At 42.4% G+C, this 7709-nt stretch overlaps 1 long non-coding RNA gene across 2 annotated transcripts; it reads right to left on the bottom strand.

Annotated features, from left to right (window-relative positions):
• Nucleotides 1–1803: 1803 nt before the first annotated feature.
• On the bottom strand, nt 1804–7089 carry LOC123041949 (uncharacterized). 2 transcript variants are annotated; one of them, XR_006418673.1, is made up of 9 exons: nt 6781–7089; nt 4831–4894; nt 4584–4751; nt 4400–4495; nt 4209–4307; nt 3848–4112; nt 3397–3755; nt 2420–3326; nt 1804–2323 (listed from the first exon to the last, which is right to left on the bottom strand). It is a non-coding gene; the product is annotated as an uncharacterized lncRNA (long non-coding RNA). The 2 variants fall into 2 exon arrangements; XR_006418674.1 differs by having other exon boundaries at nt 2420–3317.
• Nucleotides 7090–7709: the final 620 nt, after the last annotated feature.

Below are 7709 nucleotides of genomic sequence, written 5' to 3'. Positions count from 1 at the left end.
GATAGGGAATAAGACAACGGGTCATATGCTACGGAGGTCACACATATACTGTGCCTTTCGTTGTTGTTACCACAAAGTGTTATCCTCCGATCAAACCTTTTTGCTAGGTCGTTGCCCTCAACCCAAATTGCAGCGACCTCAGATAACAACGGTCTATTATATCTTCTTTGGTCAAGCCTCTTATCGGTGTTTAGGTCTATCCTATAATCATCGAGGTTGTCCTTGTGTGCACCCAAACTCCTAAATTGCTGGGAGTACGGGTGTTTTTTGAGTATGTCTACTAACTTCTTCACGACATCCTGGTCTAATTGCTTGGTGGCCGCCTTATGATGAGTTATGGTTGGGTCGTCATCATAGAAGTACAACTGCAGATGTTCTGGACGTGAGCTAGGCCCGCACGAATGCACATTATGGTAGATGGTGCCGTGTGCCCGACATGTGTACACCCCAGACTTCATCTTTGTGTAGTTCTCATCAAGGCTGACGCCAAGGGTTGTGAAGGAGAAATGCCCATTGAAGAACCGTATGTTCTCACGAAAATGTCTAGAATCTGCATCCATGCTGGACCATAGCCTCATTAGCTCTAGGATTGGTTCCAGTTGCGTAAGTTCGATCTGGCCATTACGACAGCAGAACCCGTTGGTCTCAGACTCAAACTTTTTGGCCTTGCAGTGTTTGCAGTTTGCGGCGAGCTTCAGGGTGTGAGTGGTGTCTGGGATGTTTGTGTAGACAAAGTCTAATGGATCAACCTCGGTAGGTATAGCAGACGACATGCTCGCTTCCTCGTCATCCTCCATGGTGTCATTATCGGATCCTATCAGCATTTGTTCAAACATGATGTTCAAAACATTATTTCCTAATAACTATAATTACAAAAAAGCTCCATGACTTCATAGTTCATAGTTGACCATACCTTGGTCGTGAAACATGTAGTACTCCTCATCCATCAAGTCGGATGGTGTCGGCTCATCGCCCATGATGCGGTCTCGGAACCCATCGATGTCGTCTGCATTATCATCATGGCGAATGTGTCAATAGACAACATCATGTCAGAAGAGGGTTGCTGAGAATGAGCATAAGAACGTGACAATAGCATTTTCATACCATTGGTACCAACAATGTAATTCGGCATGATCATCGGAGGGTCGCCATCAGATGAATCATCTTTGGCGGTCCGAGAGAGGGGTATTGCGCGGCAGGTGGATGCGGGACATTTTAGATGTTGAGTTTGCTAGGTCTGGACGTGGGAGTGCGAGGGATTCTTTGCACGGGGTGTTTTTCTTTGCACCATAAGTTGCCTTTCTCTTTGCACTCAACTCCCCCTTCTCTTTGCTGCATGACCTCCATTCTCGCAGCTTCTTATTTTTTTCTTCAAGATCGATCGATCCGTCATCCACTTGTTTCCGATATGTTGCTCGCCTTCGCGCGTTTGATTGCTCCATTTGATCAGGAGTTAAGTTACATTTGCGTTCCTTAACACACTGCCTCCTAGCTAGGTGGTTATCATGAATGACATTAGGCGTGATTGTAGTGGAATGAGGCAATACCGCATCATCTTGTGACAATGATGTATAGCTCGACCTAGTTGGATCGGCTGGTTATACATCAGTGTAAAAACATAATCAGTATTGAATTAATTGGTCATTGATACCAAAGGTACCAGCATATTATCTATGTATATATGTAATGCTTTGTTCAATCTGACTACTACCGCCCATTTACATACGGTCTATTTTTCTTACCAAAAGTAAAACGAGTGAACGTTAAAACATTGAGGTTCAAAAGTTTCACTTGCATGAAAACTTATTAACCATACTTAAATTAGAAACATTATGACTATGTACAATAAAGGCGAGCTGAATCATAAAGTATTCTAAGCCGATATCGTAAGGGCAGGAAGATTTTCATCTTGGTGCTTCACGTAGCTCGGCTTTGAGCCTTTTTCTGCACCTTTTTATCATCAAGGATTATAGAGGATGGTTGTTCCCCATTAGTGATATCACCGAGAGCGCTCTGTGGTACACTTTGCATACCTGCTTGATGATTGAAGGTGTTGTACTCATTTATCTTCCGATAACAATCATACAGTTGGCAACAAAGGGAGTATATACATTCGTCGTAGTGCTGAAATATAACATACTCGTACCCGATATGTCAAGGGCAGAGAGATTTTCATGGAGATGCTTGTTGGCGGTGTCCTCATTTTTCTTTCGATAACCACCTCGCCTCGGAGGTTTTAGTGGCTCCTTGTTTTTGTCAGCATCCTCTTTGTTCTTACGATACGATGCCCGTCTCCGCGCGTTTATTAGCTCCCTCTTGTCATCTACTCATTGAAGGAGCAAGATGTGAGAGTACTCAACGCAGGAATGCAAATTGTATTAATTGTTCATTGGATTGATTAAAAATCAGACAATCTTACCAGACATTGTAAGGGAAGGTTGATATTCATGTTGTAGTTTCTCTGCTTCCTCCTCTTTTTGTTATGATAAGCAGCTCGCCTCTTGGCGTTTATCTTATCCCTTTTTTCGTTAGACAAGATACCTTTCTTAGTTTGTTTGGAGACATTCACGACAGATCCTGTAGTCATGTGCTCGTATGTTGAATCGGGTTGGGGTAAAACTTGAGCAGTTGCATTAATGTACATGTGTCTTCCGCCATCTATACGAGACACATCTAGAGCCTCTGGAACAACACAAAATCAATATGAATCTTGAACATCTGCAACAACCTATATAAGCATGATACGGTTCACAACTAAAGACGAATCCGGTAATACCATTTACACTTTGTGCTATGGCTGTTCCAGACTCGTGTGTGAGACAACTGAGAGGCACAAACGAAGCGTCATTCATTATGAATGAGCTTGCCGGGTTGTTTGCTTGAAGTAAAAATAACCGGTAGTGGACATAATGAGTCAGTTTACTGCTAACCGAAGTGTCGATTATTCATTATGTTTAATACTCATCTGAGATCAGATGGGAAGGCCGCTGAACATATGTGATATCACCATCGGTGTGTTGGGGAACAACCGGCTGTGCGGTCTGTCCAGGTATGGACCGATCTAAAGTTGGTTCATACTTGCAACTGAGATATAGTTCATCACATTAAGAGAATAAAATTATGAGTACTCTCTCCGCACAGACTCATACCTGGACTAATAGGGTAATTATCATCAAATGTTGTCCCATCCATCTGATATGCAACAACTTCAGTACTCACGATCTCATTATGCGGAACAACCGGTTGCGGGGTTGATCCAACTGGCATACTTGGCATACTTGGGTAGTTATCACCATCATGTGTCCCATCCAACTTATCTGCAACCACTTCAGTAAATGAAATCACAATCAGGATCTAGCTTGATATGTATAGCAAGTTTTATAGAAAAACATTGACCTGGAGGTACATCTGACGATGTCATAGTGAAATCACCGAGAGCGCTCTATGGAACACTTTGCATGCCCGCTTGATGATTGAAGGTGTTGTACTCATTTATCTTCCGATAACAATCATATAGTTGGCAACAAAATGAGTATATACATTCGTCGTAGTGCTGTAATATAGCATACTCGTACCCGATATGTTAAGGGCAGGAAGATTTGCATGGAGATGCTTGTTGGCGGCGTCCTCATTTTTCTTTCGATAACCACCTCGCCTCGGAGCTTTTATCTGCTCTTTGTTTTTGTCAGCATACTATTTGTTCTTACGATACGCTACCCGCCTCCGCCCGTTTATTAGCTCCCTATTATCATAGACTGAATGAAACAGTAAGATGTGAGAGTAGTCAACGCAGGAATGCAAATTGTATTAATTTTCTTTGGATTGATTAAAAATCAAACAATCGTACCAGACATTGTAACGGAAGGTTAATATTCATGCTCTAGTGTTTCTGCTTCCTCATCTTGTTTCTTTCGATAAACAGCTCGCCTCTTGGCGTTTATGTGCTCCCTCTTTTTTGTCAGGGAAGATACCTTTCTTAGTTTGTTTGGAGACATTCCAGACAGATCTTGTAGTCATGTGCTCAGATGTTGAATCGGATTGGGGTAAAACTCGAGATGTTGCATTAATGTACACGTGTCTTCTTCCATCTATATGAGACACATCATGAGCCTCTGGAACAACACAAAAGCAATATGATTCTTGTACATATGCAACACAACCTCTATAAGCATGATACGGTTCACAACTAAAGAGGAATCAAGTAATACCATTTACACTTTGTGCTACGGCTGTGGTAGACTCGTATGTGAGACAACTGAGAGGCACAAACGAAGCTTCATTCAATATGAATGAGGTTGCCGGGTTGTCTGCTTGATCTAAAAATAACCGATAGTGGACATAACAAGTCAGTTTACTGCTAACCGAAGAGCGTTGATTATTCATTATGTTTAATACTCACCTGAGACAAGATGGGAAGGCCACTGAACATATGTGATATCACCATCAGTGGGTTGGGGAACAACCGGTTGTGCGGTCTGTCTAGGTATGGACCGATCTGAAGTTGGTTCATACTTGCAACTGAGATATAGTTCATCACATTAAGAGAATAAAATTATGAGTACTCTCTCCGCACAGACTCATACCTGGACTAATAGGGTAATTATCATCAAATATTGTCCCATACATCTGATATGCAACAACTTCAGTACTCACAATATCATTATGAGGAACAACCGGTTGCGTGGTTGATCCAACTGGCATACTTGGCACTCTTGTGTAGTTCTCAACATCATTTGTTCCATCCAACTTATCTGCAACCACTTCAATACATGAAATCACAATCGGGGTCTAGCTTGACATGTATAGCAAGTTATATAGAAAAAAAATTACCTGGAGGTACATCTGACGATGTCATATGTTCCGCTGCTTTGCTTTGTGGATTCCCCATACGTACCTGTAAACACAGATTTTGTACTCTTAACGATGGCTTGTGAACTAAAATTGTGAATTGCTTTTGCTAAGTTTCAGCTCGTTTTAGTGCCAAATGTGGATTGAGAGATTCTTCCTGATCTGCAGATTTTTCCTGTAGATTCGGGTTGGCAACCAAGGATGTTCAACCTTGCTGGCTTCTGATATATTAATAGGTTCATGATAGACAAGAACAAGATTGTAAAGGTACATCCTTTTCCTTTATAGAATAAATAGTGTTACAAATGGTGAAAAAAAAGGTAGTTTTCAGTTCTTTTTTACCGAGGGATCATGACATAAAATGCATGTTTCTTGTTGTATACCTTCACCGTGGATTATTACATGACGTACCTTGTCATTAACTTTCTTTATATATGACTATTTTTGTTTCAAATTCATACTAAAAGTACCATGAGGATACTAAAATTTACCCTTGCACTCAATCTTTTCTAGAGCTAATAAAATATCTGGTTGTACTGAAATTTGACTTGTACTATTTTTGGTTCAAGATACTCAGTCTTTTTGTGTTAAAACTTAACTTGTTACCTTGTACTGAAATTTAACTTGTTATTGAAATTTCAAAGGAACGAAGAGCTTAAGATTTTGTTTTGTTCATGAAGGTGCATAATCAAGATGAACCACGAGGATTCCTAAAAACACGTGAGCTGTAGCAACATCACTTAACCTTGTCATGTTAGCCTAGATGATTTATCATCCTTGCTCACCCCTCCCGACAAGGATTCATATCAAGCGTTCAAGACTTGTTGGGGGTTCCAAACAAAGCACACACACATATAGCCAGTACTTCTTTGCTCCCTCCACCATCTATGCAATAATATGGCGTGCATGTGGCAAAAAGAATGATCTGATGCTCTACTTAAGAGCTCATAGGAATGAAGGGCTGCTTATCTTTTCCCTCTGCTTAGAAAAAAATATACATAGCGATTTGGTGCATGTTATTTAAAGCAAAGCAGTACATGTGAAAAAAATAGTACTTCTTTGTTCGGAACTTGTTGATTTGAAGTACATTTGTACTTCCAGCTTATTCATTTAAGTAGATTTGCTAACAACCTGCTTTCCAGCATGCCATTAGAAGATATCCCTGCTTCACATTATCACTTGCAATATGGATTGTTCTGCACAAAGTGGCAAATGCGGCATCGTTGCTTACGATTTTGTACCGGCGTATGTGCCATTAACAATGTTGCTCGCAGAGAATAATTTCTGATATAGCTTGCTCCTACATGTGCCATTGACAATTGCTTGTGGAGGGTAATAAGGATTTTGCTAGCTCATATATGTTTCATTAAAATTTCTCTGAATAATGTGCAGGACATTGGTTTAGTGCCAAATGTGGAGTGAGAGATTCTTCCTTCTCTGCAGACCTACATTTCTGGAAAGTAAGAAGAACACGCAGCACACTAAGCAGGTCAAGTGAGCAATCCAAGTAAATACAAGCAACACACTCAGTTTTGCAAAAAAACGTGCATGAAGTTGTATGGCAACTTGCATAAACAGTTCGTCATGCAGTTGATGTGTGGAATTAACAGCTCCTAAGCGATTCTGTGCCAACTTTCTTAAACAAGTCTTTCTTTTGTGCCATGCAGTCTGGGTGTCTGGCCTCCCATGCTCCAGGAAAGGAATTCATGAGGTTGATGTATTTCTAATTCTGTATATGCACACTGCGCGGATCTGTTGTATCCCTAATAGCCGCTATGAAGATAGGTACTGTGCGATGCATACGACCTCATCCGCTTATTCCTGGATGTAATACGTACTCCTGATCTGGGATCAGCGCCGGCATAGATAGTGTGCTAAAACAATTATTCCTGGTTGTATATGCACACTAAGCGGATCTGTTGCAATACGTACTCATGAACTGGGATCAGCGCCGGCAGGGAATCGCCGTCGGATCCTGGGCGTGATCGCCCGCGACTCCTACACGGGATCGCGGTGCCGTCTCCAGAAGCGATCCTGAAGCAGATGGGCGGCGGCTATGGTGTGCGAGGGCGGCGGCGAAGGTTAGGATCGGCCGCGGCACAGGTATGGATGTCCGGCGGGGGAGAAGGGGTGGATCGGGCTTGCGAAGGGATGGTTGGCGGCGGAGGAAGATCTGCTTTGGGCACGAGGCATCGATCGTAGGTTTTTTTCGCATGTTTTTTTTTCACGGGAGGATTGCGAGCTAATGGAGGTGGGACGATAGACGAAAAAAACCCAGCGACTTGACGGAGGTGGGAGGATAGACGAAGAAACCAGCGATAATTAACCGCGCGGATTATTCACCAACTGTTCCATTATTAGGAGTAGAGATATACAGCTACCGGCTGCGGCCAAAGACACACCGAAAACACCTAGGGTTTTGCCTCATCTCGCAACTTGCGCCGCCGTCGTAGTCTACTCCATCCCAGATGCTGGCGTGCATCGGCGCGTGGGAGAGCAGGTCTCCGAAACCGTTCGTCTTTGCGATCCTGCATCGATAGAGGACGAATTAGATTTTTGGGAAACGCTCCGCGTGACTGCTCAAATTCGTCCTCACGGGTCGTCTTCCGTCTAAATCGGACGGTGCTACTCATCGTCGTATTCATCGCCGTCAGCAGCAGGTCGTCATCAACACCGTCGCACCCACATTAGCTAACGAACAGTACGTCCAACATCATCTGTTCATATCTGTTTCTACAACTATTGTTTCGTGTTCGCTGCTGTTATGCATGTCTTGCTGTTCTTCTAGTTTGCTAGATTGTTGCATACTAGTATCTCTTCTAGTCATAAATTATTTACTGGAATTAATCATGAACTTGCCT

Source organism: Triticum aestivum, chromosome 2B (genome assembly GCF_018294505.1).
Source record: "Triticum aestivum cultivar Chinese Spring chromosome 2B, IWGSC CS RefSeq v2.1, whole genome shotgun sequence".
NCBI classification, from domain to species: Eukaryota; Viridiplantae; Streptophyta; class Magnoliopsida; order Poales; family Poaceae; genus Triticum; species Triticum aestivum.
Note: the sequence above shows the minus strand (reverse complement) of the source record. Positions and strands in the feature narration are given on the sequence as shown.